The sequence below is a fragment of the Gorilla gorilla genome, chromosome 7 (assembly GCF_029281585.2).
Source record: "Gorilla gorilla gorilla isolate KB3781 chromosome 7, NHGRI_mGorGor1-v2.1_pri, whole genome shotgun sequence".
In the NCBI taxonomy this organism is placed as follows: Eukaryota; Metazoa; Chordata; class Mammalia; order Primates; family Hominidae; genus Gorilla; species Gorilla gorilla.
This window is the reverse complement of record NC_073231.2, coordinates 43,400,260-43,415,880: the sequence shown is the minus strand read 5'-3', so window position 1 is coordinate 43,415,880 and position 15,621 is coordinate 43,400,260.

Here is a 15,621-nt window from a genome sequence, read left to right as displayed (position 1 = left end):
GGATTGTTTTTTCTTGTATTTGTGCTCATTATTTTTTAGTAGATAGGTAGGAATTAAGTACATTAACTCTTTACCTTTTATATAATTTGAAAATATTTTTCTCATTTTGTTGCTTGCTTTTACATTTTTATTTTTTTTTAATTTTTGTTTTTGTATTTTTGTTTCTGTTTTGTTTTGTTTTTGAGGCAGGGTCTTGCTCAAATTCTCAGGTTCAAGCAATCTTCCTGCCTCAGCCTCCCAAGTAGCTTGGACTATAAGCATTCACCACCATAGCCAGCTAATTATTTTTATTTTTTTGTAGAGACATGGTCTGACTATGTTATCCAGGCAGGCCTGGAACTCCTGGCCTCAAGCATTCCTATCACCTTGGTCTCCCCAAATGCTGTGATTATAGTCCTGAGCCACCAGCCTGATCCTTTTTCCTTTTATAAAATAATTATATATCTATTGTAGAAGATTTGGAGAATACATACAATCACATAGAAGGGAATAAAAATTACCTAAATCTCCCATAGATGGCTATTGCCAAAATTTTTACTACAAATTTATCTAGTCTTTTGTAATAGACTTATATAACTATAAAAATATACATATTCTGTGTTTAGGAAAACAGGGTGATATTGTACATTCTGTTTATAACCAACTTTTACTTTTTACTAAATAATAGACAAGAAAAACTACATGTTTTTACAGCATGGTTTATTTAGTGTATCTCCTTTGAGAGATTTTTGGTTGTTGGCAATTTTCACCATAGTAAATAGACATGCACATCCTGGTAAATAAGTCCCTCTATTAGTAGTATTAAATTATAGAACTATAATTTCTTGTGAAAAAGGAGGCATTTTCTCAAGCTGCTGATGCATATAACCAATCTGCTCTCCAAAAAAATTTACACTGATACAGTAGTTTAAGAAGATGCTAGCTTCTCTATACTCCCAACAATACTTGGTATTTTTATTAAAAACATCACCACCAGAAAGTAGCTTTGCCAATATGTAAGTTAAAATTAGCATCTCCAGTGTTTTCCCTTTCCCTTGATATTCATTATTCTAGTCATTCAACAAGTAATTATTGAGTATGACCATGGACGAGGCACAATGTTGAGTTCTGAGAAAACAACAATAACTCTTCCCTTTCTGAATCACTATTCTCCCTTTCTTGAGTCAAAGAAAGTCTTGACAAGGGCCTTTCCTCTCAAGTATCCAAGTATCTCAAGAATATACTGTATCTCTCCTATTTCTCAATTATATCTACTCAGGACATTCTAGTTGGTTTCTATTCTCATATCGCCCCTACTTTAAGTGGTAGTTCCATATGCACGACCTTTTTTTAAATTTTTTTGACACAATTCTGATTTTTGTTGAAAGCAGTGTATTGCAGAGGGTGTGGACAAGACAGTTAAACAATGAGCCTCTGGTAGCAATTGTGAGATAAAATTGAAGGGCGATTGGGTGTTGTAGAAAGAGGGTAGATTTTGCATCAGAAAGACCTTAGTTCTCACCCTTGCTGTGTAACCTTGGGAAAATTACTTAGTTGTCTCTTTTGTAAAGACTGGCTTATAACACATCTCACAGAATAAAAAGTTCTAAAAGGGTACCAGCCACCTGGTAGAATGATGAATTTTTGGTTCATTCCGGCCAAAATTTGTTTGCTACTTGGTCTGTCCTCTTTCAACAGCCTTTTCTCTGGTTTTGTTTCCCTTTTTCTTCCAAGGCATCCTTAGCCTTTCCTAGTGGCCCTGGAAAAATCTCAATTTGGGATTAACAGCCTGTGCTTTCTTTCCTAAAGGATGTCTTATGTTATGACTCCATCTTCACCTTGTTCTTGCATAAAATTCTTTTCTCACTGGACCCTGTTTTCCATAGTGATTAACTAGTTTTCAGGGAAACTGTGAGTTTCTTAAGGGCAGAAAACATGTCCTGTATTTACTGTCTTTGCATCCTTGATGCTTACCTAGCACAGTGTCTGGCAGACTGTGAGTCCTTGATGATTATCTGTTGAATGAATGACTACTCATCTAAACTTGGATGTTAGGGGCTCAGGTGTTAAATCTCAAGAACTTATATACTCTTAAGATATTCTTAAATGTTATTGTTTTCAGACATGAGGAAATCTGTTGGTTCTGTGTATACACACACATACACACACATATCCATACAAACATATATATATGTATGTGTGTGGATGACATGTGTGTGTACATGTATGTATATCCCATTCTGATGTCCTTTTTAAATTTCTTTACCTGAAGATATCCTACATACCTCAAGACTAAACCGAAGTATCTTTGTCCCTGGAAGGCCTCTACAGGTCTCTGATGAAATAAATCACTCATTTCTCAATGCTCTCCAAGCACTTTGTCTATTTACTCCCATTACCTTCTCCTTTGGTAGACTCTAATCTCCTATTTATCTTTGGATTCTTAATGCCCAACATACTGAAAAAAAAAACATATTGAAAAAAGTGTTCACTAATCATTTGGCTGAATGAGGAGGGAGGCTAGGCTTAATCATTCATGTGGCCTTAAGTTTTATCTTGTATAAAGGAGAAGCCAGTTTACAATGAACTTAGAGGGCCAGATGCAGTGGCTCACACTTATAGTCCCAGCACTTTGGGAGGCCGAGGCGGATTGCTTAAGGCCAGGAGTTCAAGACCAGCCTGTGTAACATGGCAAGACTCCCGCCTCTAAAAAAAAATAATAAAAATAAAATGAACATGAATTTAGAGGATAGTAAGTAACAAGAGGTAATGTGTAAAAAATAATTAGTGGTTAGGGAGATGAGGAAATAGAATAGATTTTGATTGGTGGTTCTATAGTTTACGGATGTATGTATCCGAGCCACCTTTCTCCCACTCCAGCTGCCTCTAATCTCTGACTGGTGCTGGCAGGAAATCCACAACAGAAGGCAGCACATTGCATGGAATTTACATTATAGATAATGCTCTGCCCTTATAGACATACTACTTTCAATTGATGATTAAATGCCAGGAACCATGGCAGAGCTAAGGGCAGATATTTATACCTCTAAAACACAAGCGGAGACCTCTGCATAGGAGTGGCCCTGCAGAGACCAAGTCCATGGGCATTACTTACTTAACTCATTAAAGGAAATACGTGGGTAACCAGAGCTGCAATGGAAGGCAGAGGAGTAAATAAGGACCAGCTTCACAACCAAACTGGTTATCTTGAAAATCTATCACTTCACCCTCGCAATAGCTCATAACTCTGTATTGTAAGTAAATTCAATTATCATGCTTTTGATTCAACCCTTCAATCCAAGGACGATATTCTTAAAAAAATTGGACTTTAATTTCATAAGCCTTCTAGGAGATGTTTAATCTTCTGAGAGAAGTCTTTTGTACTTCTGAGAAATTTTCATTTATCATATATGTCCTTAGACCATCACTGAGTCTGCAGGCTTTCCCCGACTCTTATCTCCATATTTTATACTGAATACCCATCTTCCACTTCTCAACCTTGAAACATTAGACAAAACCACACTCAACTTATCAGTGGGAGAAATCTACCTGAGGGAAATTCTCGGGAGCTCCATTAATTGACAGATGGACACTTCCTGAATTTCCCCCAGCCCTCTGCCTGACTTCCTTACCCTGGGGTAAAAAAAGAGTGAATTTAAGCACGATTGAAGAAAATGGATTTAGGTTTGGGAAAACTTTTGTTTCTCTTAATATTTCTGCTTTGATTCCAGGGAAAAGAATGAATGTCATTGTTTCAAATGCGAAGAAATCTGTTGGTTTTGAATTTGCTACCAGTTATCCACCCATGTGTGGAATCAACATATATATGAAAGAAAAGGAGTCTGATTTCTTAATTTTAAAAAAATAAAACCAATGAGACAGCAAGTGATATTTAATCCTATTAAAGAGACTAAGCACAGACCTTTTAAAAAGTCCTTATGTTCCTTGCATTGGGATTTTGTGATATGGCTCCACAATTCAGGAGGACTGGAAATTACAGAACATCTGCAATGAAATTGGTTTTCTGTGGAAAACTGATGAATCACTTACTGCCAATGACTAGAAGGAAAAGCACTTGCTTATGCCCTTATGTAATGAATTTTTATGAGGTGAAGTTTGCTGTTTATAAAAAATACACTTTACGCTGCTGTAGATGTAAAATAATAGAATTCAGAATTCAGAGCAATGCATTATTGCAAAGACAGTCACCAGCAGAATATTATCTGCTTACAAAACACCAGAACAGGGCTATTACTTTTATAATGGAATTAAAAAAAAAAAAAAAAAACTTCATCTACCCAGTTGGATTCTAGAAGAAAAAAGTATTTAAAGAGACATAACTAAAATTGACAGCTCTGAAATTGCATGTATTTTCAAAGCAAAGTTATTAATTCTCTTATTGTGCTCTTGAATTCCAACTGTTTTTCTCAAAGCAAGAATGCCACAGGATATTTTAAATTAATAATGGCAATCCTAAGATACACTACAAACCTGAGGTGTGGCCTTTCCACAACATTATATACATTCATACAGAATTCTCCCTACGCTAATACCATCAGCTGCTCTGCTCAATCTTTGTGAAGGGCTTGATGATCAAACTCCAAACTCTCCTGGTTTCTACAGACATTTACAGAGCATCTGTATTGTGTCAGTCAGTTTTTGGCTGTAGTGCCACAAAAATGAGAAAGATACAGTTTCTGTCCTTACTGAGCTCAAAGGCTATTTTGCTGTTTGAGAGAATCATCAAGTTGAACTGAGAAATATTCCACTAGGTCTGAGAAGGAAAACTAAGAAATAATGCTCACGATATTGGATGAGGATCCTTGCTCTTAAATTTTTTTTGACCTCTACATTTAGTCTAGAACTAAGTATTTTTAAAGCAAGTAATTATAATTTCAATTAGTGAAAAAAACTGTAGTATTTTATTATTTTTGGTGACTAGAAAGGCACTCTTACAAATTGGTGTGGATTTAAAATAGAGGCTGTCAGGAGAGGATGATATTTTCTGAGTGTATGGTGAGATATATTTACCAAGGAACCATTCTGAAAACCTCAAGAACAGTAAAGACTTCAGCTCCAATAATTCAGAATTGTGACTATTTATTTTATATATTTTCTTGACAAAGAGTCTTGCTCTGTTGCCCAGGATGGAGTGCATTGACGTGATCTCAGCTCACTGCAACCTCCGCCTCCCAAGTTCAAGCGCTTTTCCTGCCTCCGCCTCCCAAGTAGCTGGGAAAGGTGTACACCACCACACACAGCTAATTTTTACATTTTTTAGTAGAGACGGGGTTTTGCCATGTTGGCCAGGCTGGTCTCAAACTCCTGACCTCAGGTGATCCACCCACCTCGGCCTCCCAGAGTGCTGGGATTACAGGCTTGAGCCATGGTGCCTGACCAACTGTGACTATTTAGATTAGGTCTCAGTTGAGATTCAAGTTTGCATTGTCTCTTATTGGCAGCCAAACCATAACAATACTCAGAAATGTCGACATTTTGTGTTGATATCTGGAAGAAATACAAAATCCTAGGTCAGACCCTGTATCTTAGATTCTTAGTTGTGGAAATATAGTGACTTTACAAGCTTAGGCAGGTGACAATATTCAATATTCACATCAATTGTTCAGATCTGGTGTATTAGCTCTAGACTTTCCTACATACTTCTAAGTGATTAAAATGCATATATAGTATGGAGTCAGATATTTAATATGTAATTTAAGACATATGAAATAATTCGGACTTTCTACAGTTGTGATTGGCTATAAAGGCAGGTTTTATTTAATGCAAAAATAGGTACCATAGTAATTTAGAATCTTTTACCTCCTAAATCATCTCACATCAAAAAACTTGTTTACAAGTTGTGAAGATGTTTTATCTTTGGATTAACTGAAACAAAACTGGTCATGAAATTTTAAAGAAATAACCTGCTTGGGTCTTATTAAAAATAATTATATGCTCATTGTAGAAAATTTGGGAAATACAGAAAAACATAAAGAAGAAAATCAAAATTTGATTACTAAGAGGTATTTGTTGTTAGTAAGACATATTATGTACCTATTTATCTCATTGGTGAGGTCATAGTGTACTTAATTTAGTATCCTATTTCTTTAATTTAGTATTACATTATGAGCACTTTCTCATGTAATTAAAAATATTCATAAATATTTCTGCAAGAAATTCTTTCCTGTTGTATTTATATTACATTATTTTAGTCAACTAAATTGCTACACTATTTTATTTATTTCCCTATTGTTGAGCGTTTATGTTGTTTCACATCTTTATTATGAATAGTCTGGCACTAAACATTATCATTTCCTTCAGATAGATCTCTTGAAGTTAATGAATATAAACATGTCCACATCCACTCGATGTTGAAAATCAGTTTTACTTAACTAAGTAGATATACAATTTATTGGTTCTGAGGTTTCAGCGTAGACATAAGTTGAACCTGTTAATGAGAATATATTATTCTGCTGCTAATGAGAAAGGAAGTGAACTACCTACAAAATACTAAACTTATGGATCTCCTGGCCTCAAAAGTGACTTCTCTCAACTTTATTTGACTTTTTATAGTTTCCAGAATAACAACTCAATTCAGGATTAGGTAAAAGACATTATACAAAATGATGCTTACTTTATTTTTTCCCAACATTTTAAAACTGTAAGCTTTTTTTTTTTTTTTTTTTTTTTGGAAAAGAGGGGAAATAAAAGACTACCTGGAAACATGAAGGCATATTCTCATATTGTCTTGTCTCATGATTTACATACTCTTTGAAAGATAAAAGAAATAGACATTAAAAAAAGTTGATTTTGTTCCCCCCAAGACGGGGGATTAGAGATTTTTAGTGCACCTCAGCCACTTGGAAATAGCAAGACAGTGCATAAAGACCAACTCTGTCAGCTTTAATTCAAGAAGGAAAATAGGAATCCAACCAAATTGTGAAGGACACCTCAGATTCTGATTTTATCAGTGTCCGGCTGATAAAAATGAGTGACCCCCAGTATGTGAAAGAGGCAGAGGGCCTCCCTCTATAACTGACCTTTCCACTGCAGATTCAAGAAACCCAGGCCAAGGGAGAGCACTTTGTTTCTCCCAAAGCCAAGAGCTAACTTGGGGAGAGGCTTGGAGACTTTGTGAGGAAAAGACATTGGGAAAAGCTGCAGGCATTTTCCCACACCCAGGACTGAGAGCAGAATGCCATTTTTGATCAGGGTGCATACAAAGTCACAGGCATTATTTGGTGACCTAGCAGCATAGCCATGCAGGCATTGCATCAGGCCAGAGACTGGAGCACCTGCTCTGGGGCAGAGTAGGGACTCCAGGGCCAGAACTGTGGAAAGTGCCTCAGCAGTAGGTACTGGAATTGTGGTCTCCCCTGTTGCAGGCCTGAGGTAGGAGGAGATCTGGTACAGCTGCAGTTTCTCCTGGATGACAAGACTTGCAGCCAGTGCCAGCTTGGCAACCAGGAACTGGTCTGCGTGTGTTACTGCTGGGTGCCCTCCCTGCTCTCCTGAGATTGTGGTGCAGTGGGGCCTGTTCCACTCCACCCCAAGGCAAAAATCTAGGCATCTGGAGCACCTACGTGCCTGGACCAGTAGCTTGGCTACCCCATCGTTCATGGACGCAGATTGTGGTAGAATAGGGCCCTTTCTGCTCCATGCCCAGGCAGATCTCCAGCTATTCAGAGCACTCCCTTGCCTGAATCAACAGCCTGAGCTGTCCCACCCTTCCAATGCATAGATCATGGTGTGGGTGGGGGGCAGCGGGGCTGTTTATACACAGGCAGATCTCCAGAGATTAGGAGCACATGCTCCCCTGGTTCAGCAGCTTAAATTGCCTCATGCTTTCTAGGCATAGATCATGGCACAGTGGGGCCCTCTCTGCTCCACATGTAGACAGATTCCCAGGCATTTGGAGTACTTGCTCACCTGAACCAGCAGCCTGAGCTAGCCCACTCCTCCTGGGCAGAGATTCTGGTACAGTGAGGCCCTCCCTGCTCCCTACCCAGGCAGATCTCCAGGCATCTGGAGCACCCACTCTCATGGACAGGGAGTTTAGGCTGCCCCTATCCCCTGTGCAGAGAACCTGGGGCTGAGGAAGTTTCCCAGCTCCATGCCTACGCATGCCTCTGGGCACTTGGTGACTTTGCAATGGATTCTCCCTTGGCACTGTTGCATGTGCATGCCATCAAGGGGCCTGCAGGCAGACCTGTCTAGTCCAGCCCTGACCATCTTGGCCCCCACCCCACTGGGGCTAAGGAGGGAGCTCAGATCCCTGTGTACTCTGTGAATAAGCCCATTGCCTGAGGCAACAGAGCTTCTCCCAGCATACAATGATCAAGTATATATCCAGCGGTGTTGGCCCAAACTGGCTCTTATCCATAAGCACCATCCACTTGCTCTTAGGTTGAACTGCACAGCCCAATATAAAACCTGACAACAGAAGTGCCTATTAGGGCAATAGAAGCAAAGCCAGAAGATCCTACATAGCATTCTCTACAGTGATACCACTTAGGGAGCGGGGGAAAGGGAATGCGGGAAAAAAAAAATTATATTGAATAGGAGTGGTGAGAGAGGGCATCCCTGTCTAGTGCCAGTTTTCAAAGGGAATGCTTCCAGTTTTTGCCCATTCAGTATGATATTGGCTGTGGGTTTGTCATAAATAGATCTTATTATTTTGAGATACATCCCATCAATACCTAATTTATTGAGAGTTTTTAGCATGAAGGGCTGTTGAATTTTGTCAAAGGCCTTTTCTGCATCTATTGAGATAATCATGTGGTTTTTGTCTTTGGTTCTGTTTATATGCTGGATTACATTTATTGATTTGCGTATGTTGAACCAGCCTTGCATCCCAGGGATGAAGCCCACTTGATCATGGTGGATAAGCTTTTTGATGTGCTGCTGGATTCGGTCTGGCAGGCAGGAGAAAAAAAGGGTATTCAACTAGGAAAAGAGGAAGTCAAATTGTCCTTGTTTACAGATGACATGATTGTATATTTAGAAAACCCCACTGTCTCAGCCCAAAATCTCTTTAAGCTGATAAGCAACTCAGGATACAAAATCAATGTGCAAAATTCACAAGCACTCGTATACAGCAATAACAAACAGAGAGCCAAATCATGAGTGAACTCCCATTCACAATTGCCTCAAAGACAATAAAATACCTAGGAATCCAACTTACAAGGGATGTGAAAGACCTCTTCAAGGAGAACTACAAACCACTGCTCAATGAAATAAAAGAGGACACCAACAAACGGAAGAACATTCCATGCTCGTGGATAGGAAGAATCAATATTGTGAAAATGGCTATACTGCCCAAGGTAATTTGTAGATTCAATGCCAACCCCATCAAGCTACCAATGACTTTCCTCACAGAATTGGAAAAAACGACTTTAAGGTTCATATGGAACCAAAAAAGAGCCTGCATTGCCAAGACAATCCTAAGCCAAAAGAACAAAGCTGGAGGCATCACGCTACCTGACTTCAAACTATACTACAAGGCTTCAGTAACCAAAACAGCATGGTACTGGTACCAAAACAGAGATATAGACCAATGGAACAGAACAGAGCCCTCAGAAATAATACCACACATCTACAACCATCTGATCTTTGACAAACCTGACAAAAAACAAGCAATGGGGAAAGGATTCCCTATTTAATAAATGGTGCTGGGAAAACTGGCTAGCCATATGTAGAAAGCTGAAACTGGATCCCTTCCTAACACCTTACACAAAAATCAATTCACGATGGATTAAAGACTTAAATGTTAGACCTAAAACCATAAAAGCCCTAGAGGAAAACCTAGGCAATACCATTCAGGACATAGGCATGGGCAAGGACTTCATGTCTAAATCACCAAAAGCAATGGCAACAAAAGCCAAAATAGACAAACGCGATCTAATTAAACTAAAGAGCTTCTGCACAGCAAAAGAAACTACCATCAGAGTGAACAGGCAACCTACAGAATGGGAGAAAATTTTTGCAATCTACTCATCTGACAAAGGGCTAATATCCAGAATCTACAAAGACCTCAAACAAATTTACAAGAAAAAAACAAACAACCCCAACAAAAAGTGGGCAAAGGATATGAACAGATACTTATCAAAAGAAGACATTTATGCAGCCAAAAGACACAAGAAAAAATGCTCCTCATCACTGGCCATCAGAGAAATGCAAATCAAAACCACAATGAGATACCACCTCACACCAGTTAGAATGGCGATCATTAAAAAGTCAGGAAACAACAGGTGCTGGAGAGCATGTGGAGAAATAGGAACACTTTTACACTGTTGGTGGGACTGTAAACTAGTTCAACCATTGTGGAAGACAGTGTGGCGATTCCTCAAGGATCTAGAACTAGAAATACCATTTGACCCAGCCATCCCATTACTGGGTATATACCCAAAGGATTATAAATCATGCTGCTATAAAGACACACGCATACGTATGTTTACTGCGGCACTATTCACAATAGCAAAGACTTGGAACCAACCCAAATGTCACCACTCCTATTCAATATAGTATTGGAAGTCCTTGCCAGAGCAATCAGGCAAGAGAAAGAAAAGGCATCTAAATAGGAAAAGAAGAGTGAAACTATTATCTCTTTGCTGATGATACAATTCTAAATCCAGAAAACCCAAAAGTCTCTGCCAAAAGGTTCCTCGAACTGATAACAGACTTCAGCAAAGTTTCAGGATACAAAATCAATGTACAAAAGTCAGTAGCATTTCTATACACCATAACATTCAAGCTGAGCACCAAATCAAGACTACAATCCCATTTATAATAGATGCAAAAATAAAAATAAAAATAAAAAACCTAGGAATACATCTAACCAAGGAGGTGAAAGAGCTCTATAAGAACTACAAAACACTGCTGAAAGAAATCACAGGTGATACAAATAAATGAAACAACATTCCATGCTCCTGGATGAGAAGAATCAATATTGCTAAAAAGGCCATACTCCTAGCCCAAAGCAATCTACAGATTCAGTACTATTCCTATTGAGCTACCAATGTCATTTTTTTACTAGAACTACAAAAAGGTATTCTAAAATTCGTAGGGAACAACAACAAAAAAAGAGCCCAAATAGCCAAAGCAATTCTGAGCAAAATGAACAGAGCTGGAGGCATCATATTACTTGACATCGAACTATATTATAAGGTGATGGTAACCAAAAGAGCATGGTACTGCTACAAAAACAGACACAAAGACCAATGTTACAGAACAGACAGCAGAGAAATAAAGTCACACACCTACATCCATTCTTTGACAAAGTTGGCAACAATAAACAATGGGGAAAGGACTTCCTATTCAATAAATGGTGCTGAGAAAGCTGTCTAGCGATGTGTAGAAAAATGAAACTGAACCCCTACCTTTCACCATACACAAAAATTAACTCAATATGGATTAAAGATTTAAATGTAAGACCTCAAACTCTTTTAAGAATCCTATAAGAAAACCTAGGAAACACCATTCTGGACATCAGCTTTGGGCAAGAATTTATGACTAAGTCCTCAAAAGCAATTGCAACAAAAACAAAAATTGACAAGTGGGACCTAATTAAACCGAAGAGCTTCTGTACAGCAAAAGAAACTATTAACAGAGTACACAGAAAACCTACAGAATGGGAGAAGATATTTGTAAACTACGCATCCAACAAAGGTCTAATATCCAGAATCTATAAGGAACTTAAACAAATCAACATGTAAAAAAAACCTATTAAAAATGGGCAAAATATATAAACAGATACTTCTCAAAAGAAACTACACAAGCAGCCAACAAACATATGAAAAAATTTTCCAAATCACTAATCAGAGAAACGCAAATCAAAACCACAAGGAGATACCATCTCACACCAGTCTGAATGGCTATTACTAAAAAGTCAAAAAACAACAGGTGCTGGTGAGGCTGTGGAGAAATGGGAATGCTTATCATACATTGTTGATGGAAATGTACATTATTTCAGACCCTGTGGAAAGCACTTTGGAGATTTCTCAAAGAACTTAAAACTGAACTCCCATTTGACTAACCAAGCTCATTAGTGGGTATATATGCAAACGAAAATAAGTCATTCTACCAAAAAGACACATGCACTCCCATGTTCATCGCAGCACTATTCACAATAGCAGAGACATGGAATCAACTTAGGTACCCAGCAACAGTTGACTGGCTAAAGAAAATGTGGCACATATACACCATGGAACACAATGCAGCCATAAAAAGGAACAAAATCATGTTATTTGCAACATGGATGCAGCTGTAGGCTGTTATCCTAAGTGAGTTAGTGCAGGAACAAAAAACCAAATACCACATGTTCTCACTTATAAGTGGCAGCTAAACAACCGGTATTCATAGACATAAAGATGGCAATAATAAGACACTGGGGACTACTAGGTGGGGAGAGACAAAGAGGGTATGAGTTGGAAAAAAAAACTATTGGGTACTATACTCAATACCCTGTCACCTGTTACCTGGGTGAGAGGATCCACTATGCTCAACCTCAGCATCATGTAATACATGCAGGTAACAAATCTGCACACGGTACCCCCTAAACATAAAAGTTGAATTTTTTTTTGTTTTTAAGACAGAGTCTCGCTCTGTTGCCCAGGCTGGCAACAGAGTGTAGTGGCTTCATCTCGGCTCACTGCAGCTTCTGCCTCCTGTGTTTACGTGATTCTCCTGCCTCAGCCTCCCAAGTAGCTGGGAGTACAGGCATGCATCACCAAACCTGGCTTTTTTTTTTTTTTTTTTTTTTGTAGAGATGGGGTTTTGCTCTGTTGGCCAGGTTGGTCTTCAACTCCTGGCCTGAAGTGATCCACCTGTCTTGGCCTCCCAAAGTGCTGGGATTACAGGTGTGAGCCACCGTGCCCAGACAGAAATTATTTTTTTACCAAAGAAAAATATTTGCTAACTTATTTGTGGTGATGAGTATAAACGTACACTACATAGTAGTTGTAGCTGCAGAGGACCATGGATCATCAGTTGTATATACAATATGGCCAATTGGTTTGGCTAAAAAGCATGTTTAGAATGGTTTTCTTGCTGAAAAAGACCTTGTCTCAAACAGTAACAACACTTACTGAACGTTTTTTGCTAAAACTGAATGTTTCAAATAAATCAAATTTTTGCCTCTAAGTGCCATCCCATTTTGAAGGCTTCTCAAACAGAGCAATATTAATTTCTGCCTTCTTAACCAAATCAAACAGAATATAGGGTAGATTTCATTGATGATCCAAGGTCATTTTTTAAAACCACAATTACTATTCACAGTTAGTCCTCAGAGCCTGTGTGTCCCACTCTAAATGATACCAGATTAAAGTCTGTTTTTAAGTTTTTCTTCTTTGATACCAAGTTGTTCATTATTGCTTGTTATGGTAAACCATGCTTGCTTTTACCAGTTTTCCTCTTCTCTTTTGTCTGTTATTTTTAATCTGTTGGTGAAAGTTGATTAGAATTCTATTCAAAATAAAGCAGCCTCTTACACTGGAGACTTGAGAAACTGTCCCATGAGTATAGCTTTGGTGATAGAATCTATTAAAATCTATTTAGGTTTCTTCAGGCTTTATTTCAGATTGCAGACCATTTCAGTGATACTGTTAATGGAAATAACAATCATGGCTCATGTTGACTATTAGCAATAGCCTTTGACCTGGTTTTCTTGCTTTGACTCATACCTCTGCACAAATTATCCAGTGATCCCTTAAAAATGTAAATCTGATCATGTCACATCTCCTCTTAAAATCCTCCTCTGGTCTCCTCAGAGCTGGAATAAATCCAGGTATTTTCCCCCTGGCTTGCATGACCTCACCTCGCCTACCTCATTTCCCACCTCTTTCTCTGGTTCACTGGGATTTCTTGCTGTTCCTCAAAGAGGTAAAAGACTCATCTCAGAGATTGGGCGCAGCCATTTCCTTATCCTAGCACCCCTTTTCTGCTTGGCTTTCTCCGTTTCCTTCAGATCTCTTTTTAAGTATCACCTCAGAGAGGCCTTCCACAAGCACACAATTCAATACAGCAACCCCTATCACTCCCCATTTCTCAGCCTGTTTTATTTTCTTCAGAGTACTACTAACATTTGAAATTATCTTTATTATTTATCACTCCTCTAAGAATGTAAACTCCATGAGAGCAGGTGTTTTGTGGTATTCATGAATGCATTCCCTGAGTACGGAAAAAGAATGTCTGCAAGGGCTCAACAGATAATTTTTGAGAGAATGCTTTATTTAATTCCCATTAGAATTCTAAGAGGTAGACATTATTGAATGTCCACTTCATAGGTGAACAAATTGAATCTTAAAGAAGTTAAATAAACTTGTCCCAAATCCAGTCACTAAATACTGAAAGCAGGGGAGCTGAGAGCAAAGTAGTAGGACATGCCTTGTGTGAGCTCTGATTGGTATCTGAGTAATTTAGATATGATCACTGAAGTCACTTGGGTACTTTAAATACAAAAGTAGCAAACTTGATTTGAGAGCAAGTGCAAGGGAGAGAAAAGAAAAATGTTAAGTGTAAATGTTTTTATTTTCCTAAGGAAGAACACTTGCAACTGATGGTTACATACTTGAGGCTAACATGGAAACATATCATGTAGCTAAATCCCATCCAGTTTTCCTAAAGCTTGAGCCTGGAGGCTGCTGGAGAGTAGAAACAATCGCACCAGAGGTAGAGCAACTCTTCTGGCAGTGCTCAGAGAGGCAGAGACTGAATGGAGTTCCTGGGGGCTGCCATAGCAACTTGGCCAGGAAATCTGGTATTTGTAGCGGGGCAGAGATACTCAAGAGACACTTGGGTGTGTCAGTCATAAATCTATTGTTTATAAACTGAACACTACCTGGCATTAGTGTGTTGTTTGTTCAGTGTACTATATGCAAGAAAAAAAAAAAAAAAAAAGGAAACCAGAAAGGAAAAAATGGACAGTATTAGATGTGGTACACACCAAGATATGCCACCTGGCTCCTCCTGCAAGGATGTACATGGTGCCCAGCTGTGGAGTGTGGTCAGTGGACTGCCTCCAGCTGTTGGCTCCCACAGGATCTGCTTCCGCTACAGAGCTGCCATGCTTGAGATCACAACCTTCCCAGAGCTGCCCACACCCAGTGACTGATAGAAGTGTAGGTAAAAAGGCCTATTTACTTTGGCCTAATTTAGGACATTCTGACAGATGACACTAGCTTAGAGCTCCCCTCTGGGATGGCCAACTTTTTTCAGGCCTGCTTTAGAGTACACTCATTTCTTCTGCCTATTCCTGCTTTGCTCTTTCCCTTCACAGGCATGGATCCCTGAGAGTTATACATTAAAATCTCTTGTACTTCAAACCCCTTTCAACGCCAGCTTCTGCAGAACCCTATCTGTGACTTTAGGTTTATTCAGCTAATAAAATGTTTCTATTGCTACACTAGAACTAAAAGGCTCTGGCTATCTAGTGATGAACAAAATAGTCATGGTCTCTGAACTCATGGGGGTTATCACCTAGTAGGGGTGGCAGATGTTAAATAAAAATGAAAAATAATAAAAACCTATTTTTACTAAGTGCCATTAGGGTCTGTGGAAAAAAATCGCCCCCTACCCCAATACTGACAAGTCTATCAGCTGGCATATATGTAAAGTACTGTTTTCTTAGGATTTTGAGAATATGGA